General features: G+C 39.8%; 1 protein-coding gene across 8 annotated transcripts in view; it reads left to right on the forward strand.

Annotated features, from left to right (window-relative positions):
• The window catches only part of FUT8 (fucosyltransferase 8), a 495,007-nt gene that overhangs the window by 175,793 nt on the left and 297,478 nt on the right, over nucleotides 1-21,736 (forward strand). For 4 of the 8 annotated variants that reach the window (XM_065941790.1, XM_065941789.1, XM_065941785.1 and 1 more), the window contains exon 1: nucleotides 10,870-11,257. The exons of 2 other annotated variants lie outside the window; for them this stretch is intronic. The gene's annotated coding sequence lies outside the window, so the exon portion shown is untranslated. Of the gene's footprint in view, nucleotides 1-9,898; nucleotides 10,034-10,869; nucleotides 11,258-21,736 lie in introns of those variants that run through there. 2 more of the 8 variants (XM_065941792.1, XM_065941786.1) reach the window with 1 other exon arrangement.

Below are 21,736 nucleotides of genomic sequence, written 5' to 3' on the forward strand. Positions count from 1 at the left end.
TGGGTCTGTTCACCTCCTGCCTCTATACAAGGGTCTGCCATGTTCATGCTCATAGCCCCTGCAGAAGAGCAGCCACCACAAGCTTGACACAGCAAATTGGAAATAACACCTTACTGAAGGCCAGAAGACCTATGACGTGACTTAGGAAGGAAAGTCAAGACCCGACAAGACCTCCGTCTCTGGAAGTTGGATAGACTTCTCAGTTGTTTGACATGTGATTATAAGAGCCCAGAAGACTGGGAGTATATTTTAAACTTAAATGATCAGCCTTGAAATACATGTAAGTTAGCTCCACTTGACCCTGTCTGTGTAAGTTTATAAGTCTACTTGTAATCATGCCAGCACAATTTATAGGGGGTTGCTTTTAGAACCTTTACTCTTTGTCTTAAATGCCAGTACTTGTGTTGGAATATGTAGTGCAGAACAACTGAAATGACATTCAGCCTTTGGTCCAGGAAATCTTGTCAATCATGTGTTGTGTTTTTTTTTCCTTCCTGAGATTCTGTTTTCATGTTATCTTAACTTTGAACTTAGATCAGATAATAACCGTAGTGTTCACAAAGGCTTGCTTTAGCTTAGGGTTTTTGTAGAGCTGTAAATGGCAAACATTTATTGTGTGCTTACCCTGTGCCAGGCACTGCTTTTAAGAGCCTTATATGTAATATTAATAACTCATTTTACAGTCACAGCAAAATGATGAGGTAGATAATGTTGTCATTCCCATTTTACACGAGTGAAAAAACAAGACAGAGAGAGGTTTAAAAAGTTTCCCAACATCTCATCACTATTTAGTGTCAGAGCAAGTATCAAATATAGTTAGAATCTATGTTCTGAACCACAAGTCTATACTTCCTTGTTTCCATGGAAACTGTAGAAGATCCTGACTAACCAGAGGTGATTAGTTCTTGATTTTCCCCTTGGCAGTTATACAGCAATGAAAATTAACTAACTCATTTGATAAATATGCTACATAGTGGTGATCAAGACAGATAGGCAGGATCTCTGCCCTGAAGGGGCCTTCTGGTATTTCAAACTTTTGTCAGTTTGGTTAGGGTTGGTTTTTCCCCTTAGAACCCAATGTTTCCTGCGGTGAACTCAAAGAGTTTTTGCTACTGCAAAGTGGAGCAACTTTGCACAAAGGAGTAACTTTGGTGACTTCAGCAAAGCTCACTTTTACTAGAGCAAGTATTTCTAACATTTTGACAGGGATAATTATTTTTTTGGCTGGAATTTTTCTCTTTGAACATTTTTTTCTCTTGCATCTATCCCATCCTTTCAAAGACTGCACTGTTAGTTTTGGTTTAAAAATTCAAAATGTAACACTAGCATGTACTTGTCTTTGTTACATTTCTCTCAAATCTTTTCAAACTTTTGGGGATTTGTTTCTCTTTTTGTAAAGCATTAAGAACCAACTTAATATAATTTATCAGGCTACTGTGGAATTGTACTAGGATTAGATTCAGTGACATGTGACAGGAAAATCTAGATGATAGTGGCTTAAATAAGATAGAAACTTATATGTATCTTTACATAAAGGAATTTTGGAGGTAGGCAGTCTAGGATTGGCATGGTGGTTTCACAAAGTTGTGAGGGAGCCAGGCTCTTTCCTACTCATTTATGTTATCCCTAGAGTATGGCTATCCTCCTCGGGGTCCAAGATCGCTGAAAGGGCTCTAATCATCACATCATACCCTAGGTGATAGGATGGAGAGTAGGCAGAAGACTGTATCTCCATTCTTTTTATGGCTGTTTTTTAAAAATAGAAGTTCCATATAATATTTAGATCTCAACAGCCAGAATTTAGTAATGTGGTCATACCCATTGCAAAGGAGACTAGGAAATGTAAGATTTTATTTGAGTGGCAATAGGACCACGAAGTAATGAGAACATATATGTTGTTGCTCAGTGACTAACTCTGCAACCCCATGAACTGCAGCATACCAGGCTTCTCTTTCACTGTCTCCTGGAACTTGCTCAAACTCATGTCCATTCAGTCGGTGAGGCCAGCCAATCATCTCATTCTCTGTTACCCTCTTCTCCTCTTGCCCTCAATCTTTCCCAGCAACAGGGTCTTTTCCAATGAATTGGCTCTTTGCATCAGGTAGTCAAAGTATGGGAGATTCAGCTTCAGCATCAGTCCTTCCAATGGATATTTGGGTTGACTTCCTTTAGGGTTGACTGGTTTGACCTCCTTGCTGTCCAAAGGACTCACAGGAGTCTTCTCCAACACCACAGATGAAGAGCATCAATTCTTTGGTGCTCAGCCTTCTTTATGGTCCCACTCTCACATCTGTACATGACTACTGGAAAAAACCATAGCTTTGACTAGTGGGGCCTTTGTCGCAAAGTGATGTCTCTGCTTTTTAATACATTGTCTGGATTTGTCATAGTTCTCCTTCCAATGAGCAAGTGTTTTAATTTCATGCCTGCAGTCACTGTCTGCAGTGGTTTTGGAGCCCAAGAAAATAAAGTCTGTCACTGTTTTCACTTTTTTCTCCAACTATTTGCCATTAAATGATGGGACCAGAAGACATAATCTTTGTTTTTTGAATGTGGAGTTTTAAGCCAGCTTTTTCACTTTCCTCTTTCATCTTCATCAAGAGGCTCTTTAGTTCCTCTTCGTTTTCTGCCATTAAAGTGGTATCATCTGCATATCTGAGGTTGTTGATATTACTCCTGGCAATTTTGATTCCAGCTTGTGAGAAATTTCACTCTGCATATAAGTTAAATAAGCTGGGTGACAATATATAGCCTTGATGTACTTCTTTTCAAATTTGGAACCAGTCTGTTGTTCCATGTAATGTTCTAACTGTTGCTTCTTGTCCTGCACACAGGTTTCTCAGGGGACACGTAAGGTTGTCTGGCATTCCCATTTGTTTTAAGAATTGTCCACAGTTTGTTGTGATCTACACAGTCAAAGGCTTTAACATAGTCATTAAAGCAGAAGTAGATTTTTTTGAAATTCCCTCCTTTTTCTACGATCCATGGATGTTTGCAATTTGACCTCTGGTTCCTCTGCTTTTTCTAAATACAGCTTGTACATCTGGAAGTTCTCAGTTCACATACTGCTGAAGCCTAGTTTGAAGGATTTTGAACATAATCTTTCTGGCATATGAAATGAGTGCAATTGTAAGGTAATTTGAACATTCTTTGGGATTGGAATGAAAATTGACCTTTTACAGTCCTGTGGCCACTGCTGAATTTTTCAAATTTGCTGGCATATTGAGTGCAGCACTTTAATAGCCTCATCTTTTTTAGCTTAATTTTTATTTTTTTTAACACCAAAACCATTTTGTATTGGGGTATAGATGATAGCAGCACCATCTTTTAGGATTTCAAATAGCTCAGCTGGAATTCCTTCAACTCCACTAGCTGTTTATAGTAATGCTTCTTAAGGCCCACTTGACTTCACATTCCAAAATGTCTGGATCTGGGTGAATGACCACACCATCATGGTTAAGCAAGTCATAAAGACCGTTTTTGTATCATTCTTTTGTGTACTCTTGCCACCTCTTCTTAATCTCTTCTGCTTTTGTTAGGTTCTTGCCATTTCTGTCCTTTATTGTGCTCATCTTTGCATGAAATGTTCCCTTGGTATCTCCAATTTTCTTGAAAAGATTCATCTATTTCTTTGCACTGTTCACTTAAGAAGACTTTCTTATCTCTCCTTGATATTCTCTGGAACTCTGCATTCAGTTGGGTATATCTTTCCCTTTCTCCTTTGCCTTTTACTTCTCTTCCTTTCTCAGCTGTTTGTAAGACTTCCTCAGATAACCCCTTTGCCTTCTTGCATTTCTTTTTCTTGGTCACCTCTTCAGGTGCCACTACCATGTTATCCCAAGAGAATATTTAAAAGGGGGTAATTTGAAGTCTCTGCCACAGGTACTTTTCATATAGTTGGCATTTGAAAAAATTTATTGATTGATTTTTATAAACTTTACAGTCATATTCTTAGAGGGCATCACTCAGGTTGTTAATAAAGATAGGTAATCCTGGACTTTTCCTTTTATTATTATTTTTACTTTATTATTTCATATAGTATATTGTTACATTAACTGCATCTAAAATCATTCCACCTGGAATTAGCTTATGCAAAATGGGAAATATATTGGAAGAATATGGGAGAAATCACTGGACGAGGCAAGCCTAAGAAGAAGAAAGGCAAGATTCTGCCACTGGTCAAGAAAAACTGGAACTGGGAATTCCAGTATAACAACGACATTTTCTTCATACTCTTTGCTTCCCTCTGTCCATTGGCTTTATCTCCCCAATGCAGAATATTTTTTTTTTCCACTTGACAAAAAAAATGCCCAGTGACATCTCCCAGATTTTATTCTAGGTGAGGCTTGACATGATCTCTCTTCCAAAGTCTAAAAAGCTTGGAGGAATGGCTTCCTCAGTTCATCTTGCGTCAGAAATTCACCTCTTGACCAGTTAGCTATGGCCAAAGGGACAGTCCAGCAGTAATATGACTTCTTGACTGCTATCATATGATAGAAATATGGAAATGGGAAAAGCATTTCTCTAGGAAAAGGGTATGCTGGCTAGACAACTGTATGGACTACACTATAATTATACAAGATGGAGAAACATAGGTCAGAGGCCTGAATTAAATAAATGATAAAGGAGAACAGTATCTATCCTAATGAAAACAAAAGTTAATTTAGCTATGAATAAACAATGGCAACCCACTCCAGTATTCTTGCCTAGAGAATTCCATGGACAGGGGAGCCTGGAGGGCTGCAGTCCGTGGGGTCAGACTGCATAGAGTCGGACATGGCTGAGTGACTAACACACACACATACACACACACACACGCACACACATGCACACACACAACTTTTGATATGGCTGCAATATAGAGAAAGTTTACTATGCGTCTGGCATTTTGGTCAGTGCTTTTTACATGTTGAGTTGTTTATTTGTCACAACTCTATGAGCTAGAGATTGTTAACCTCTTTTATAGACGGAAAAACCAGGGCTCAAGGAGGTTAAGTACCATGTTCAAGATCATCCAGCTAATAAGTAAGCTACAGTTGTCTTAATTTCCACGTTTTTAACTACTAGAGTAATCTATTGTCTATTACTTCTCCATCTTGAGTTGAAAACTATGGTCATTTTTGATGAAGTGATTATTAGGTTATTTTTTTTCCCTTTTGGTTCTGCCATAACAATGCTATGTGAACTTCATGAGTCTTGTAACATATCTGAGTCTAACTCTCTTCACCTGTAAAAAGATTGAGTTGATTCAAATAACATTTTTCCTTTTGTTAATGCAGGTAATATTTTATTTCTGAAGATAAGAGCTATTATATTTTTTTATAAATTTTATTTCATCCAATATTTTTGAGTGTTTCCTGAGCTAGATCTGTGTCAGGAGCTGTGATGAAATTAAAAATATTTAAGACATATTTTCTGCTTACAGTATTTTGAACAAACAGAATTATTATTTTGCAGATTTAGAAGTCCAGAGAAGATTAGCCTTCAGAAGTGATATAACCATCAGCTCAGCTGTATCTTCAAGGTTTTGCTCTCTGTTTGCCATTCATAGTGTCAGCTTCATTCTAAGTTAGTCCCTCTCACGGCTGGGCTGTTAGATTGCTGCCAGTGGCAGTTTGGGTTATAGGCTGACTTGCTCATACCTGGTAGAAAGGAGAGAATCTTCTCTCCAAAGCATGGGCTAAAAATCCTTCTGATTGGGTCAGTTTACCCCAGGACCACTGGTGGCTCAGAGGTTAAGTATCTGCCTGCAATGCAGGAGACCCGGGTTCAATCCCAGGGTTGGGAAGATCCCCTGGAGAAGGAAATGGCAACCCACTCCGATATTGCCTGGAGAATCCCATGGAGGGAGGAGCCTGATAGGCCACAGTCCCCGGGGTCGCAAAGAGTCAGAGTCAGACACAACTGAGCTACTTCACTTTCACTTTCACACAGTTTTCTACAGACTACGGGGTCACAAAGAGTCAGACACGACTGAGCTACTTCACTTTCACTTTCACACAGTTTTCAGGTGTAATAATTAGAATAGTCTAGGGTCTAGGTCACAGCACAGTAAAAAAACAAAACCAAATCTCAGTAGCTTAAACAACAAAGGTGTAGCTTTTACTCAAACGATATATCCATCCTGACTTGATGAAGGAGGAGGTGGGATGTTCCACATTGTCCTTCTTTCTTTCTTTTTTTCCACATTGTCCTTTCTTAGGGAGCTAAGTTAACTAAGGCTTTATTATCTTCAACAATACTGGTCTTGAGACTGGGGAAGAGTACACACTAGATGGACTTATACTTGCAATTAAGTGTTCTACCTGGAAGTGACACATATCACTTCTATCCAAAACCCACTATAGACTAGTGACTTTAATTAGTCACATGGTTCATCCAACTACAAGAGTTGGGGTAAGTGGCAGGGATGTAATCTCTGTATATGCCTGGAAAGACAGATTGACTCAGACTAATTAAATTAAATTCTGTAGCTGGAGGTTGGATGGTTATCTAAAAAACAAACAGACAAAAACAAAAACATGGAACTCTATTAATAAGGATGGAACAAGAGTAGATGCTGAATAAGAAACCAACAGTGTGAAGTACCTGACATTTTACCATAATGGGGAAGACAGAAATTTCAGCCATGGAGGCAAGTCATAGGCAAGGATAGTTTGGCTAATTTCATTGGTCTTTAAATCAATCACTTCATTTATTCTTTTGATTGGAAAGATTGACTTTGGCTCTTAATGAGTGGATGTAGTTGGAATTTCTATGGCTCAAAAGTGACTTAAAATTTTATTGGATTTGGAAGTATGTTCAAGTAAGTTGTTTTTCCATATTTTATTGCTGTAGTTCCTGCCAATGGGGTGTCAAGCTAGCTAGATGTATTGTTTTAGAACTGACAAACAACTAAAGTTTATCTAGTCCAACTTTTTATTTTGCAGATGAGAAAACTAAGGCCCAAATGGGTAAAATGATTTCTTAAGGTCACACCTTCTTGCATGTAGCAGTAACAGTGCTGTCTTTTGGATGATTTGCTTTAAAATGGAATCCTCTGAGTAAAATGTAGCTAGAATAACAATTACAAAACAAGATTAAAAATCTGTTTAAAATTTTTTTTAATTTATAAGAAATTTGTCAGGATTGATACTCAGTTGGTCTACATTGGTAAAGATGGAAAATTTTCTAAACTGTTTGGTAAGTAGTTGCTGTGAACCTCCTGAGAGTCTCCTCAACCTTTCTCTCTGATCCCTCCCACCACTGTAATAAGGGGCCCACCTCAAAGGGTTGATTTTAAACTTAAACAATGGAGAGAAACAGTTTATCATGGGACCTGGCACTCAGCAACATTATAACTTGTCTATTATTTTTATTATTGTCATTAATGAAACGGTAGTCAGTTCAAACTAGCTCCTACATGAAAGTTCAGGATTTTGGAAATGTGATGGTTTTCAAGTTCATTAACTTTGATCTAGCTAATCTCTTGATACAATAGCTTCTCATGTACTCACTAACTTTCATTTTGATCTTTTCTATTGTCTAATGGTTGACTCTTCCTCACCCCACCTGCAAGACCCCACAAGTTCTGGTTGATGAAAGAATTTAATCTAGACTGTGAAAAAGAATATAAAGTACTGATAAGGTTCTATTAGTTCTTTTTATTTTTTTCATTTTTATTAGTTGGAGGCTAATTACTTTACAATATTGTAGTGGTTTTTGCCATACATTGACATGAATCAGCCATGGATTTACATGTATTCCCCATCCCGAACCCCCCTCCCACCTTTCCCTCTCCACCGGATCCCTCTGGGTCTTCCCAGTGCACCAGCCCTGAGCTCTTGTCTCATGCATCCAACCTGGGCTGGTGATCTGTTCTGTTAGTTCTTAGTAAAACATATCATAAAGAATGTTCTGTACAGTGTTTTGTTGAGCAGAACTTGCCTGTAAGTTTTCAGACAGGCAAAGATAGGCCTAATACCTCGATGGTGATGGAGCCGTGGAGGTTGTGGAGCAGTTCTACTTGCTCAAGCAAATATCAGACACCAGGCATGATGAGAGGCAGATGGAGTAAGAAGAGATGGAGGGTCCAGAAGCATAGAGGGAGGCTGGAGCTTATGAGAAATCAGCCTTTGGCAGAGATGTCTACTGGTAGCCAGAGATGTTTAGAATCTTTTGGGAATATTTTTCTGTCAGAAATTTAACCCAGTAAGAAGGCAGAGTTTCAGTAGTAACCTCTTTTGTAAGAGTAAAATAAATGTGTCTTTTTAAAAGACGGAACTGTTGGGGAATTTTCTTGAAATTTATTATTGGCCCAGACCTTAATGTGTAAAGATTGGTTCTCAAAAATCAGTTGTTTAACTGATATTTCCAGTTCTGAGGTGGCCACTAAATGCTGGGCAAGTTCTGGAAAGGGCTGTGTTCTGTCAGTGACTGAGATGTCCATTGACTCAACAGAATGCAATCCAAATTGCTAAAGGACTAGTTTCTGAGTATATTTTACGGACAGCAAACTATCTGGTTTGGGCTTCCCTGATGGCTCCACAGTAAAGAATCTGCCTGACAATGCTGGAGAGGTGTGTTCAGTCCCTGGATGGGGCAGAACCCCTGGAGAAGGAAATGGCAACCCACTCCAGTATTCTTCCCTGGGAAATGCCATGAAAAGATGAGCCTGGTGGGCTATAGGCCATGGTTGCAAAAGAGTCGGACATGATTCAGCCACTAAACAACAACAAGAAGACAAGAACCATCCTAAAAATGTGCAAGAAATTCTGGGCAAACAGTCTTTGGACATATTTTTTATTTTTTTGAGCAGAAAGAGGTAGAGAATATAAGTATTTCACTTCCTAGGCTTTTGGAAAGGAAAAATGAAGGCAATATTTAAAAACCCAGGAGTTTTGAGGCAAATGTAAAGGAAAGCTTTGAAACTGGAGATCTTAAAGTTAGACATGCTTGCTGAAGTATTGTTAAAAAGTACTGTTTAAATTAAAAAAGCAGATATCGACCTCACCTCTGACTTATAAAAAGTACCTAGAGTTTGACTGATAAAACTTTGGCCTTTAATCTATCTTACTATGGCATAAGTCTAAAATTTCTGTTCAATTCCAACAGCTAAAGTGTGTAGCCATTATAGCGGACTTTTGTTCAGTTTATTAACTTAGTGCAGAAATCTCTGCAGTAAGTGATAGCAACCACGCATAGGATAAATGATGGTTGAATGATGGAATATAAGTGCTAAGCTAGAATATAGTTCTGGCTCTGCCGGTATATATTTTTGTGTAACCTTAGATCAGTCACTCTACTTTTTTCTCAAATTTCTCTTCTTACAGGGAGACAATCATAAAAAATGACTGGAAACTACCACTTTACTGAGAACTTTTTCTTTAAAGGGATTGTTTTCCTATTCTAACTACCTAACAGGATGATGATAAAACTCAGTCGCAAGGTCCAGCAAACCTCTTTCAGAGGAAAATAAACTTCTCGAGGACAGGGAACTTTTTTTTTTTAATCAGCAGCATCTTATTTGTATTTCTGTAATACACTTTCTGGACTCTAAAAAGGTGTCAACAAATTTTGTAAATTTATTAATATTATTAGGCAGATTGCAGTCTTGGCAGCCCATCATTTCTGTGATCCTTTCATACTTGGCATCTAAAAGGCCGCCGATCTTCGCTCTGTGATGGGTTCCCAAGGCATTTACTTAAAAATATCCAAGTCTAGAGAAGTCATGCTTGTCTTTAGGGGCACCATTTCGCTTTCTCAAGGTATTGCACCCAGGCTTGCGATCTGGGTCCGGAGGCTACAGGGAAGAGTTCGGTACGGGAAGCTCATCCTCCCGCCCTCCGATTGGCTGACTCGCACTCCACTCACGCGGTTCCTGTCTCTGATTGGCCGTCGTAGCACCCCCCTCCTCGGCTCGCGACTACTTTGTGTGCCTGGGCGGCGCGCTCAGCTTCTCCGGCTCAGCTCGCCGTCAGGGCTGGACTGGGCTAGCTCTTCGGCCCACTGCTCTGCATCGCGGGCGCCAGGAATTTTCCCGAGTCCGAGCCGGGTAGGAAGCATCCTAGGGAAAAGCTCCCTCCCCCGCCCCATGTTCTCTTTTCCGTACTGAATAAACTTCCGCCTTGGAAGGGTTGTTGCAGCCGCGGGTCGGGGGGAGAGGCCAGGCACCGAACCCAGGCTCTCATGGGGGAGGGGTCTTTCTGTCCGGGCAAATGTGGAAGACCAGCTCTCACAAGATTAAACCGGGCTTCGCTATTTGCATGGGCGTGCGATGCCATTCTATGATCGTGCTTTGCAAGCTGCAGCGGAGCGGCCAGACCTGCGCTACGGGGGCTGAGCAGCAGCGATCACTCCTAAAAAGTAGCAAGGAGCCTGCTTCATATCTCCAGTACCAGTGGTACTTAAGGGCCGCGGGCTGAACTGGCACGGGCCGATCCGTTTTCCGGCGGTTGAGAATACGGCATTCCCCGGAGGTGGCGCTCCCGGGAGTGGGGAAGCCCGGCTCCGCTCGCGCCTCCTTCAGCCTCTGGCCTTCAAGCGGTAGAGGGCGGCCTACACTCGTGTCGGAGTCGGCGCCCGTGCACCCAGCCCTGCTGCCCCTGCTAGAAGTCTCCCGGTCCCGCTGTGGCCCGCGGCTCAGCCCGGCAGTCGGACGCTGCGGCTACGCGGTCCACGGGCGCGGCGAGAAGGGGGCGGGGAGAAGCCCTGGCACTGGCGGGGGTCGCCGTAGGAGGCAGTGGCCAGCGCATGCGCGCCTTCTCCCAGAAGCTTGGGACGCTGAGGGGGCGCGCGCTCCCATTCGCGCGGGCACGCTTGCGCTAGCCGAGGCTTCCCCGCCTGCGCTCGCGGTCAGAGCCGCTCCGGCGCGTGCGCGTGTTATCTCCGGTAGACCCGAGTAACCCGGTTGTCTTCGCTCCAGACCCCCACCCCTCGCCGCCCCCAGGCCGACCCGTCCCCTTCCTCTCCTCGCGGAATGGGGCCGGCGCTGCTCGGGGTCGCGCGCCCGGGACCCGGCTCGCGCTCGGTCTCGCGCTGTCAGCGACTGCCTGGCTCGCGCCGCCTCGCGCTTTCCCTCAGTCAGTGGCGCCGAAGGCTCCGTTAAGCAGCGACGGCGGTGGTTCCTGTTTCCGTTTCTTCCTCTCCCTTCAGTAGGGAGTAGCATCCTCCACCCAGCCACCCCTCCCACTTCCCCACCGCGGGGCAGCTGCGGCTGAGGGCTGTAGCGGCGGCGGCTGCTGGGGAACGGCGGAGACCGCCTCTGCTCCCGCCTCGGGTAAGGGGGCGTTTGGGAGCCGGGCCCCGCGCGCCCCGGGGTCTGGAGGTGGGCAAGCGCGGGATCTCAGGAGGCTCCGGGGAGGTGCCTACTGGCCGTCGCAGCTCTCTTCCCCCCGAGGCGACCCCCGGGCCTGTTGCTGCCACTGCTGCTCCTTTTGCAGCGGCTCCGGGGAAAGTGGGGAGGGAGCCCCCGGGACCCTCTGATGGTGCCTTTGCGGGGGTTGCGGGGGTGTGGGCCGCGGGCAGGGGACTAGGGACGCCTGCCGCCTCGGCCGGGGCGTGGAGCGGCTCGGCTGCTGCCCTCGGCGTCGCGCATCCTTGGTTAGGGCAGGGGCCGAACCCGAGGAAAGGAGATGGGGGCGGGGGTGGGAGGTGTCCCTCTTCTTCTCTGCTCTTACCTGCCCTTTCGCCAGCACCTCGCTCCCTGGTGTCACAGACTGTGGGGCGGAGCATGCTTGTGCGTTAAGGGCTTTCCTGAGGGGTTCTCCGGCAGGAAATCGGGGAGTGGACCCGTGCAAAGATCCGCTGCCGGCGAGGGTACAGTGCCAGGGCAGTTTCACGGCTTGAGTGCCGCTGCGCCCTCGTTTAACGTGGAAACGATGAGCTGGCGGCGTTAGAGCTCCAAACTTATTTGCGAAGGTTAAATGAGTTCATAAATGTTTATTTATTTAACCTCCAGTTAAAGGAGGTTTGTCCTGCAAGAGTGAGTGGGCTGTCGTGTGCAGCACCTGTTTTTTTTCTCACAGTGGGGATTGCAATCTTCAGCCACACATAACGTCAGAGACGCAGTGTATTTCTTAAGTTAAATGGCAGTGTCATGGTTAGAATTTATCCCTGGTGAGCTTTAGCGTTTGAGTGAGGCCTTGGATAGAGCAGGGTGTTATTTCTTATTCCCATGTTTGAGTTAGTTTACAGTTGACTTAATCCAGCTCAAGAGTGTGGAGCTAGGCAAACCAGAATCTCCTATAGAAAAACCCCAAACCTCAAGGTAAGGTAGACTAAATCTCGAGATAAGTTTTCTCTCAGTTTACAGTTAAACTCATCACAAGTAACTGATTGAACTTTGGCTTGGTTCTCTTTAGAAACTGCAGGCAAGGTTTAATTGCAGTTTTTTGCTCCCTTGTTATTCTTGGGGATAAGTGCATATTTATTTTCTTGATTAACTTTTATTTTTATGCATATTTCTTTTAAAGAATGCATCATATAGAAAACTTTTTAGGAGAGAGATTAGCAGCACTATAGCGTTATGCTGAAGTAGTGGAGTAAGTTGTATTCTCTCTTCTTGAAAATAACTTAAAATTAACCTGAAATCCTATGCTGTATAATAAAGCCTTGTACATTGCTAGCCTTGTGAAATATATCATAAAATACACATAGTAAATCTTAGTTTGATTTATACCTACTACAATAGTAAGGATAAGGTGGGAATTCAAAGATTTGAAATTATGATTTTATAGCTTAGTATGTAAAAATGCAGGGTGTTAGAAATGAATAGGATTTAAGTAACATAGAAGGGTGGTTTGGAGGCGTGAATTTTCCTTTTCTTGCTTTATAAACTGAGAATTCTACTTAAATTGCTGAACAGCTGGAATGAAAGTTGCATAGATAGCAGAAACAGATGTAAAAATGTGTCTTTGATCAAGTAGTGAGTTAACATGAAGAATATCTTGTGGTTTATTAAGACAGTGATTCAAAATAATTTGCATAAAACATAGCATTATATAGATTGTATTTTAGGATGTTCTTAAATTGAAATAGACACTTGAAGTTGTTTCCCTTCAAGTCAGTTTTGAGACAGAGAATTGAAAAACAGTAACTTAGGTTACATTCTGCAGTGTTTGGTTACAAGTTTTAACTAGTTATTTTAAGGCGTTGGAGTGTCTTTAAAAGTGGTGAATTTTTAAATCACTAGTGGCTTGGAAAAACTTGTGTTCCTTGTTTATTTTTTTAAGTGCCGTATATCAGTAGGTTGGTCTGGAGGGGGAGCTAGTGCCAAAGCAAAGCATGGCTTAATATGTGTCTGAACTTTTTAACACCCCAAACCAGATTTTTATGACCAGAAGAAAGAGAAACTTAATTTTTAGTTAAAAGAGTAAGGGAATTGATAATGGATGTTACATCTTATCTGTCCATAGTTACTTGTGGAGTGTATGTGTTGTATATTACAAATTAGTTAGAAGTTTTTTTCATGATCTGAAAATAAATGCATAAGGTTTGTTTAATTTCTCATTTTAAATCTCTGAAAGTATGTCCCCAAACTTAGGGTATATGATGATAGTTTCTTACCCTTCTTATGCATTGCATGAGAAAGGAAGCAGTATTTGTTAACCCTTTGTGCATGTTGTATCTTCTTAAGTTTTTTCTTTATAATATCTACAGTCCTAAAATTTCAAAAGAGCTTCAAGTAGAGTCTTATAAGAGCAAAGATATCAAGTGTGTAGTAAGCTAGGTATTTATCAAAAGTAGAGGTAATTGCAATAAAAAATGGGTCCTTTAAACATCTGGAGAGCAGGATCCCAAGGTCACTTCTTAACGTCTCTCTCCTGCAATATAATGCAGTGAGTCCAGCTGATCTATGAAATTGAACTTGTGCCTTTGAATGTGAAGCAGTAATTTTTTTCATCTGTGGCACTTTATTTAGGTTTCTGAACTGCAATCAGTTTTGATTTTACTTCTTATGGTTCACATATTCTTCAAATTTGAGGTTAGCATTGATTGTGTGTATATTAAAATCAGAATATTTTAGTTTTCTGAGGGTAGTAGTTGGGCTGTTCTCTATTGCTGTTCATTGTGTAAATAGAATTTTGGTGGTGGTAAAATAAAAAAGTAGATTCTTTGAAAGGAATGCAAATATCTGTGAGATACAGAATAGTGAGGTGTTTATTGTATTTAAAAAGTTAATGCTATAAATTAATCAGTTTTATAAGATATTCTAGAATATTTTCATATATCTTTTTCATTTCTTTAATGATTCACTGCACAGTACATTTAGTAAGTCTCTTGGTTTAATTAAATGGTGAATATACCCATTTCATATTATAGCACACTTATAAAAGTAAAAGCATTTTCATAATCATAAAAGCAAATGTAAGAATAAACATGTAATTAAGTTTCTTTACTTAAAAATAAAACAAAATTGAGATTCTAAGCAACTCTGAAACCAGCATAATTTTTCTACTCAGGCATCAATACTAGTCCTATTGGTACTTTTCAAATGAGATGTCAATCTCCAGTCTTCTGTCGTCAACAGTAGTATTGTAGGTATAGGATTTAGAGGATCAATGCCAAGTTTCCCTTGGTTCTCCTGCTGATGATTCTATGGCTTATATTTCTGTACCATGTAGTATATGGTTTTGCAGTTTGAATTGCTATTGAACTGTACTATTGAATTGTAGCTTGTTATAGTGAAGGAAACATGTCTAAAAGTAAGGAGTAAATTACAACTGATTCTTTTAAAAAAGACCTTTTAAAATTCAGAGCAGAAGAAGGTTATATGGGGATATATATATATTTTATATATATGTATATATATTTCTAACAGATTAGTCTTGAGTCTCAACCTTCCTTTTTCTCTACATTCTACTTTCCTGATTACATCTCCGCTTCTCCAACCATCCACCACCATCCTGCAATTTTCTCTTTGGGATAAGTAGGAATCAAACCAATAAAATGAACCATATCATTCACTTGGCATAGTTTTTTCTTCCTTGATTAAATGACTTTATATCAGTCCGTATAATATTTTAAAGATAAAGCCCATATGGACTTTATGCAATACTGTAGATTTTCCTTTTAATGGAGGAAGAGCAAATAGGGCCTATTGGATTATGCCGTGTATTTCAATACAAGAGTTATTCATGCTCTTTACAGAAAGTAGAGCTATAGAGTTAATTTCATTTACATTTTTTAAGATATAGGCTTTATTTGCTAAAAACCCAATATTATACTCATTTACTACTTTTTAAAAATATCTTTTTGTGATACTTTTTTGTCAGAAGAGAACATGTGAAGAGGAAATGTGCTGAATTTTAAGTTTAAAAAAATTGACAAATTGACAAATAAGGCTAGAACAGCTGTAATTCAGACTTGCCTTTGTTATCATTCTCTTTTCTTTTGTGTTGGTTCAATAGTATAACTTTTTCATTTAAGCACTGGAATAAAGCACTTTGAAGATCATTCCTGAAATGCTCTCCTGTATTTGTTGTACCTAAGAACTTGGGTTTTTTTGGGAAATTAAACTAATTCAGGGATAAACTGAATAAACATGATTTAACATATTTATGTTAAGAAGATCAGGCTTAACGTTTCTACTTGTCATAGTCTCAGTGCCTGGTAGGTGTAAATAAGGTTCATATTAGAAAATAAATAATAAACTATTGATGTTAATCTTTGATGTAAATGGGACATTAAGCTCATGTTTATTTTAGCATCTCGGTTATGAGAAGTGTTACATCATGTGAGTTGTAAATGCTGTAGCTTTCTGTTTGTAAATGAACAAAAGTGAAGGGAAAATGGAAGATTGTTCTGTTTGATTTACTCCAGATATATAACTAAAATGAACTTGTTTTGTGTCTGTGTAAATCTTATTTTTTTAAAGACTGTTAATGAACCATGAATGAGTTTTAAATTTTTACTAATTTATGACTGGCTGTTTATATCCCTTAGATGAGATAAATGCCATTTAATATGCTTTAATACCTAGAGCTTTAGAATAAATTTGTCTGTAGTAAAAATGGTATTTACAAATCATCAAACTATAAAAGCATCCCAGTGTTATTAAATGAGTTAATATTCCATAAGCTAGCTTTTAAAATCATTTTTATAGTTTTTAAAATTAATTTATTATAATATCTTGATAAATAGTAAAGGTGGAAAAATACAGTTTGTAGCTTTTATATTTCATTCATTGTCTCAGCCTTAGGTAAGCTTGGGACCAGTGAAGGGTAGGAGACTGAGAGAGGGGATGTACTGGTTGATGAACCTGCTTTCTTTAGAGGTGAGGGAGATTTCTTCTTCAGTTTTTTCTACTCCATCCACTCCCTTCATCTCCCTGTTTATCATCTGTCTTCTTTTCCAACAGTGGTGAAAAATGTGGGAGTTTGCCACCTTTGCAGGATTTCTTTTTTTTTTTTTCCTTAGAGTTCATAGAATATTTTCTGGTAAAACATTAGCTTTTCTGTTAACAATAAGTTTAATATAATGGCTTCATTCTCTTTTGCAGCAGTAGGCAAGAGGCTGGAAGAAGTTCAGGTTGATGTGGGGTTTAATTATTGAAAGTCACTCAGTTGTGTCCCGATTCTTTGCGACCCCATGGACTATACAGTCTGTGGAATTCTCCAGGCCAGAATACTGGAGTGGGTAGCTGTTCCCTTCTCTAGGGGATCTTCCCAACTCAGGGATGGAACCCCGGTCTCCCGCATTGCAGGCGATTTCTTCACCAGCTGAGCCACCAGGGAAGCCCAAGAATACTGGAGTGGGTGATCTATCCCTTCTCCAGCAGATCTTCCCAATGCAGGAGTTGAACCGGGGTCTCCTGCATTCAGGCGGATTCTTTACCAGCTGAACTACCAGGGAATCCCAATTCATTATTAATCATTTATTAATGGTTTTGTATAAAAAGGGATATGGGAGGTGTTGGTTCATTTTTGGGAGTCCCTTTTCAGTCATATTATTGTTGTGCTTACTACTAAATACTTGGCAGTCCCTTCTTCCATTTCTTGAAATGCAGTCTTATGCCTTCTCTGTTATTTCTGTCTTTGTCTGTGGAGTTTCTAACTACACAGAATTGCTTTTTAGAATGTCTCTTTTACTTCCTTCGTCTGCCTCATTGGAATAATTGAATGTTAAAAAAAAAAACAAAAACAAAAAACTAACAAACCCAAACAATAGGAACCTATGTCCATTGAAGAGAACCAGCTCTGAAACAAAAATGGACAGTAAATGTTCTCCTTTCATGGGAGTAGTTTTAGCAGATTTAAGTCAGTTATTGTGGAATATTCACAAGGAGAGAGTGTATATTTGATGATTAGGGCCCTAGTCATTAGAGATCTGACTGATTCAATTTCTCTAACAAATGGAGTTGTACTTGTACCTGAAAGAGATATATTCAGTAGAGATTGTAATTTTTTTGTATGTGTTGAGTTTTGTGAATACTTAATTCAGTCAGTTATCAAATGGCAAAAGGTTGTAATTTTGAGAAAAGTCTATTCTTTAAAATTAGAACTTAAACCAGGGTAAATATTTTGTTTTCTTTTTGCAAGTTTCAAATTTTTCTTTATCTTTTAAAAAGTTATTGAAATTCTGGGTTTAGAAGGTGGTAATTTAAGCTCTTGAGTCAAAAAGTGTTTCTTTAGCATTGGTGAAATAAGCCTCAGTGGCATGAGAAAGGTAGATTTACTGAGTAATCCTGACTGCTTCCTCTGACATGATTACGGACATCTGGACCTTCACCAGTTAGAATTGTTTGTTTTTAAGATCCAAGCAGTAGATTACCAGCTTGATACTTATAGGTGCAAAGCATTCATAGAATGAATGATATAATGTTATTTTTAATTTGTAAGTAAATGAGGACTATGCTTCTTGTGCTGAGTAGGCTAAAGAGTTGTATACCTAATAAGGATGTACAAATAATAAACTAAAGAAACTTGCTAATATACAGTTAGGAATGCTTCCTCTTATTAGTGCTTATAAAGGCACAAATTATAATGGTGAAAATGAAATCAGCGAAAAATTCTGTTTTGGAGCAGTTTGTTAGATAACAGATATAAGAGCACATCCTCTGTTCTATAACTATCTGCATAGGTTCACTTAGAGCCATACAGAATCCTACCTAAAAGGAAATAATGATCAACAGCTAAAATATTTTCGAAGGAAATGTGCGTGTTTTTTCTGTGTATACTTGCACAGTGCCTGTCACCTTCTCTTTCCATGTCAAATATAAGGTTAGAAAATAAGGTATTTAACTTTTGAAAATTGTGAAGGGAAAAGGATCTGAAGTTTGGAAAAACGCTGGTTTCTTCATGTTTTAGTACTCCTTTTTGACCCAAAATTTTCTGAGAGCTCCACAGTTGTAAAGCTAAAATCTGAGTTCTTTCTTAGTAATTTTTTGGATTGCTTTATTGAAGTTTATTGGACAGGAAGGCCTGGCGTGCTGCAGTTCATGGGGTCGCTAAGAGTCGGACACACTGAGCGACTGAACTGAAATGACTGAAGTTTAATTTATATACCATAAAATTCACCATTCAAATTTTAGTAAATTTATATAGTTGGTGTCTCAGGGGTATAGAATCTGCCTGCCCATGCAGGAGATGTGGTTCAGTTCCTGGGTCGGGAAGACCCCCTGGAGAAGGAAATGGCAACCCACTCCAGTATTCTTGCCTGGAGAATCCCATGGATGGAGGAGCCTGGTGGGCTACAGTCCATGGAGTTGCCAAGAGTCAGACATGACTTGGTGACCAAACAACAATAGTATAGTCATACAACAGTTATCACAATCCAATTTTAGAACATTTTTGCCTTCCAAAAAGCACCCTCTTGCCCGTTTGCCCAACCCCTATTCCTGCCCTCAGCTCCAGGTGACCACTTGTCTGTATTTTGTCTCTGTAGTTTTGTGATTTATAGAAATTAGACATGAATGGAATCATAACAGTAAAAAGACCAGTAAATGGTCTTTTGTGTCTGGCTCTTTTCATTTAGTATGGATTAAGAATGGATAAAGTAGAAAAGCTTTGAGCTTGGAATCTGGAGACCTGGATAGGAGTGTTATCTCTGCCACCCAAAGGTATCAACTTGGGTCAGCCATTTGCCCTCTCTGGGCCTCTGCTGCTTTCTCCGTCAAGTGAATTATTTTGATTTTCTTCTATTTTGGTTTTCACACCTTGGTAGACATTCACTGACCTTTTCCCTGGAGCATACCTTAACTCTTTACCTTAACACTTTTTGTCCACGTACGTTTTTTCTGAATCAAAAACAAGGCTTATGGTCTTAAGAGGTGACTCAGCAATGGACAAATCTGAGACTGCCTTGAAGCATCAGGATGACTGATTAAACCTTTTCTTGGGCATTTTTTAGTTCATGTGTACAACTTTGAGAATATGGATAGTCTTAATTGCTGAGTTAATAATTAAGACTTTTGAAGAGAATAAAAGCAAAGTTGAATAATTGTCAGAGGTAGGGCTTTAAAGGTGATGGAAGCTTCTTAGGAACATAGTGAAAAAAATATGCTTTTTAGTTGTTTTTTGTTCTGGAAGTAGAAAGTGGAGTAGAGCGTTTTTAGTTAAGTTTGAGCCAAGTTGGGCTCCAGGAAGAAGAGCCAAAGGAGATATATGACTCCTGTTGGGAAGACTGTCCTAGGGCTCATCTGGAGGCAAAGCTGACAGATAACATTGAGGTTCAAATTAGGGAAAAAGTATGTATATAGGGAATTAAAAATTAGGGGTATGCATGTGTATACGTATGTCTAGCAGGTATAGACCACAGACTGAGTAGGCTGGTATCAGGTATATGCCCAGGGTGTAATTTTCAGTATAGTATAGTTAAAGATAGGGTGTTGAAAAACAACTAGCTAAATTCAAAAGTGAGAGTGCTGTGACTACTTTTAAATATTCACTAATTTTGACTCTTAGAAACTATCAGAGCTTCTTATATCATCTGCAGTAGTAGGAAGTGTGGCTATGAAATGGTTGAACCTTTATTTTTATCCAACATAGTACAATGTATGAGTGGTGACCTGCAAAGCAGGCCTTGTAGAGGAGGGGAATGTAGCTGTAAATATATTTTACTAATGGTGTCATTGGAGCAGCATAAAAAAATTTGTTCATGCTTTATGGTCGCACTTTTTGCCTGAAATGGTATATTTATTTTAGATAAGTCATCTTATGATAACCAAAAAAATCCCCAAATCAAACCTGTGTTAAATGAAGATATTTCACTTTTGACAGTATTATAAAGTTTGTGTTAAGACTTTAAAGGAGTTCCAAAAGTAGAATCCCAAAGCTTATTGTGCAATGGCAGCATTCTAGGAATAAGTAAAAGCTTTCTAAGGTGACTGGTTTTATGACAGTAATATTCTTTTGAATATATGCCATACCATGTATTTTTAAATGTCCCACTGAAATTGCGACCTCATGGACTGTAGCCCACCAGGCTCCTCTGTCCATGGGATTCTCCAGGCAAGAATACTGGAGTGGGTTGCCATTTCCTTCTCCAGGGGATCTTTCCCACCCAGGGATTGAACCCGGGTCTCCTGCATTGTAGGCAGGTTGTTAATCATCTAAGCCACCAGGAAAGCCCACATATAATACCTAAATATAAATTATGTAATTGGAAAAATTTCATTGTAAAGGAAGGGGAAACTTCTTTCTATAACTTATGATGCTTTAAAATGTTAAAGATAATCATCATTCATATTTTCCCAGAGAATTTTAATTTTCAATCATAATAATAAGTGAGCAGCTGTCAGAAGGTATAGCCATTTCTACATTTAGAATTCTTTTTCTTTATATGAAAGAAAGTGAAAGTGTTAGTTGCTCAGTCATGTCTGACTCTTTGCAACACCATGGACTGTAGTCCTCCAGGCTCCTCTGTCCATGGGATTCTCCAGGCAAGCAAACTGGAGTGGGTTGCCATTCCCTTCTCCAGGGGATCTTCCTGACCGAGGGATCAAACTGGGGTCTCCCACATTGCAGGTAGATTCTTTACCATCTGAACCACCAGGGAAATATAGTTCTCTCAAATACTTTTCCTTAAGAAAGTAGCTATTAGGGATTTGTTGAATAATCAGGTACTACTTTGATATTTAAGCAAAACAGCAAGCAAGACTAGGAACTACATTAAAGCAATAAAAATGATTAATTTCTAAGTTTTAATAAATTCTTAAAGGATGCTGCAAAATTCTTAACATTTGTTTAACAGTTCTTTTCTGACTGACCTCCTACAGGGACTGTTTCAGACCTTTTCTGCCTCTTTCCTAGCCTGTAACGGTATACTGCTCTCAGACTTTGCAGGTTATTTCACTTGCTTTTTTTTTTTTTTTTTTTTTAAAGTGTAAGATAGTTAAGACCATCAAACAGAGGCTTCCTCAGCTTTGCTTTTCTTTATCAGTAAATTGTGTAATTTCCCCTCCCCTGTACCATTTGGTGTCAGGGATGTGTCTGTTAGGCTTTCATGACGACTTCGTGACCACTTGTATCCCAGTTACTCTTTAGAATGGGGCTTCCCTGGTGGCTCAGTGGTGAAGAATCTGCCTGCAGTGTAGGAGATGCGGGTTTGATCTCTGGATTGGAAAGATCCCCTGGAGATGGAAATGGCAACCCACTGCAGTATTCTTGCCTGGAAAATGCCATGGACAGAGGAGCCTTGGGGGCTACTGTCCGTGGTGTCACAAAGAACTGAGCATGACTGAGCTACTGAGCACACAAGAGATTAAAAACAAAATTCAGTGTCGAACATTCTGTGACAAGATGAAGCTGTGCTTGTT

This window comes from Muntiacus reevesi, chromosome 7, assembly GCF_963930625.1.
Source record: "Muntiacus reevesi chromosome 7, mMunRee1.1, whole genome shotgun sequence".
NCBI lineage: Eukaryota > Metazoa > Chordata > Mammalia > Artiodactyla > Cervidae > Muntiacus > Muntiacus reevesi.